The following is a 3360-nucleotide window of genomic DNA, read 5'->3' on the forward strand; positions in this document are numbered from 1 at the left end:
ACCCACGCTTCACATTAACAAGACACACATTTAAGAAGTGTTTTGGAATTTCTGTAGCTAAAACGAGGAAAAAAAAAAAGACATTTCAATATCGAAATCAAAAGTGATCATTCGGTCAAAACCGTTTGTTATTGGGTACCTACACAAGTCATGTAGAAATTAACTTTGGGCTCATTTTAACCGGCTATGAGACCTAAACAAAAGTCTAAAGATATGTTTAGTTACGGAAAAAATATGTTGTTTTTCAAAAAAAAAATATCAAGAAAAAAGACAAAATTGCTAAAATAGTCCCTATGGTATGCAATTTTTTAAGGTTTTAGTCCATACCTCGAATTTTTTGGATTCATGGTCCTTTTGGAGTGGTTTGTATGTTGAATTGGTCCCTTGCTAAACTGAAATGATTAATATGCCCTCCTGATATTTTTTTAAATCTATTTTCTATTTAATTTAATATTTTATTAAATTAAAATATAGGTCTCTCTCTCTCTCTCTCTCTCTCTCTCTCTCTCTCTCTCTCTCTCTCTCTCTCTCTCTCTCTCTCTCTCTCTCTCTCTCTCTCATGAATGATATAAATATATGTTTATCTCCCAAAAAAAAATCAAGTTCATTTTAACACAAACAAAAAAACTAATCTCTCTTTACCATCCCATCGATGTTCAAGCTTATGAAGAACATAATTCTGAGCTTTATAACACCGATTAAAATACAGATCTAAACATTAACATGTTGCGCTTAATCAAAATTTTCTATGTTTCTGGGTGTTCTTATCTGAACATGAAGATGAACAAAAAATCTGATGAATAAACAAATCCTAAACCCACTATCTATTCGTAACAAATCGAAACTCAAACTCAATTTTAGGAACTCAATTACGAACTTTAAGAACTCAACGATTTTCAATCTGTAAAAATCACCCAAACCAGGAAAATCAGATCTGGTGGTTAGCTAGTGGGATTGACTAGGATGATATCATCTTCAAGGTTGTAAAAATCGCTCGACGGTAGCTCGACGGTCGACTGGTGTTAATGAATTAATCGGTCTTGGCGGAGATTAATCGGGGACCATAGATTATTAATAAAATATTAAAATTAATTAAATATTAATATATCTTAAGAAAAAAAAGTACTTCAAAATTAGAAAATAAGAAAAATTGTAATTTGGAAACACGAAAATATGAACATTTTGGTATAATATTCGAAATTTTGAAAATTTGAAAAGACAAAACTGCAAAAATGGTCCCTCTGGTATGCATTTTTGGGGGTTTTAGTCGAAACCACGACTTTTTTGGCTTTGTGGTCCTTTTGGACTAGTTTGTATGTGAAAATAGTCCCTCCGAAAATTGAAATGAATATAATACGCTTGGGGTATTTATTTTTTAGTTTCCTTTCATTTTTCTTTTAAAATTTAATATTTATTTATTTATTTTAACAATTAAAAAATAATAGAGGACCTCTCTCTCTCTCTCTCTCTCTCTCTCTCTCTCTCTCTCTCTCTCTCTCTCTCTCTCTCTCTCGTATACCCACCTGTTGCAACCATGGATTCCCATTTCTCTTTTCTTCAATGCTCAACCAATCTTCAATAACCTAGAGAAAACTAGATTTTCAAAATGAAATCATAATGTAAATGAAAAGGCATTTGGGATGGAGCGGTGGATCTATGAGGGTGATAGGTAGTGTTTGCGATTGAAAAACACCCAAATCAAAATTATATCTATAAGTATGTATCAACAAAATTGACCAGAAATAGGTATCTTCATACACGAACAAACTTGCTCGATTCGATACACACACTTGATTGGGTCCAATACACACACTGAAAAATTGAAACACGCACACACAGTGAAGAACATGAAAATAGTATGTAAACCCATTTGAATTTGGAATCGCTCTGTTGAATGGTTTTCTCATAGACTAGTGTGTTTCATGAACCAAATCCACTCCCATCCCATCCCTTCCGAATACATTTGTTGCATATTCACTCTGTTGTACATTTTTAGCAGGTTTTAGAACTTACATAAACATATTCCTACAATTACCACCTACAATTTGGGTCAAATGAATTTGAGCAAAAAAATGGAGGAATCGATTTTACCTCTGTACCACAATCAACACCTCCGATCATAGTCGTCATCGGCCTCCACTGCAACAACCACCGGCATCTATGAAACCGTAATCACCACCATCAATCCAAACTCTGGTGGGTTTGGTTCTTTTCGTGGTTCATCATCATCTTCCTCAAACACTGCAACTTCGATTTGTGATTTAGGTTATGATCGGTTCTTGAACACATAACAGTTACATCTCAATTTATCCTTTTACCCCTGAATCAAGTAGAGCAAATCACTAGAAAACCTTTTAAGATCTCACCGGAGAGGTTGTCACTGGATGAAGATGAAGCAGCTGCTAGTAATGGAAGAGTGATGTTTTTTTATTGTCTTCTCTCCCTCCTCTCGTATCTTTCTCGTCTTCTAGGTCCAAATCAACGACCCTCTTTGATGTCGTAATCTCGTTCTTCATCTTCAACTTACATCCCCTCTCACCGCCTCCTTCTAAAATCACTCATCAAGAACCCTCTGTACTTTCATTCGTCACCTGGAGACACAGATCCTCCATCTCCCCCTTTAGCTCTATCAATAAAAAAATGAATCAAGCCCCAAAACCTTTCTCTTTCCTTTTGATAAACCCCAACACATCACCACTTTCGTAACTCTCGTATCATCCTTTTTACTAATTTGATTTTTAATGGCTTTGAGTTTAATTTGATTTTTAATGGCTTTGAGTTATAGGTGAGGTAGGGAGAAGAAGATACGTAGTTTTTTTTTTTTTAGAGAGAAAAAGACGTGGGTCCAAATTAATTAATTATTTTTTTCATTTAAATTAAATAGAAAAAAACATAAAAAATAAATGAGAAGGGCATTGCAGTCATTTCAATTTACCGAGGGACCAAATTCGCAAAGAAACTTGCTCAAAAGGACCACTAATCCAAAAAAGTCGGGGTTTAGACTAAAACCCCAAAAAAATACATACCACAAGGACCATTTTTGCAATTTTGTCATTTGAAAATTTTGGAGTAAAAAAAAAAGTTGGTTTTTCGAATTTTTTTTTTTAAATTTTATCCAAATTTATTTTGACATTTTTTGGCTTTTTTTTTTTTTTTACTTTTGTCGACCGATTAATCCTGCCAAGGCCGATTAATCCCGTCAAACCCGATTAATCATAAATTTCCGATTAATGCCCTAATCCTCGACGGTTGGAGAACGACAAGCGATTAATCCACGATTAATCGCCGATTAATCCCGATTTCTGCAACCATGATCATCTTCAACAAGACCTTTCATCTTCAAGAATCGACCCCCCAACC

The 3360-nt window shown here is 34.4% G+C and overlaps 1 long non-coding RNA gene across 1 annotated transcript; it reads right to left on the bottom strand.

Annotated features, from left to right (window-relative positions):
- Positions 1 to 1704: 1704 nt before the first annotated feature.
- On the bottom strand, positions 1705 to 2779 carry LOC145068743 (uncharacterized). The gene is made up of 2 exons (XR_013689106.1): positions 2092 to 2779; positions 1705 to 1979 (listed from the first exon to the last, which is right to left on the bottom strand). It is a non-coding gene; the product is annotated as an uncharacterized LOC145068743 (long non-coding RNA).
- Between the last annotated feature and the right edge of the window lie 581 nt (positions 2780 to 3360).

The sequence above is a fragment of the Lactuca serriola genome, chromosome 1 (genome assembly GCF_051521515.1).
Source record: "Lactuca serriola cultivar US96UC23 chromosome 1, Lser_US96UC23_V15, whole genome shotgun sequence".
Lineage (NCBI taxonomy): Eukaryota > Viridiplantae > Streptophyta > Magnoliopsida > Asterales > Asteraceae > Lactuca > Lactuca serriola.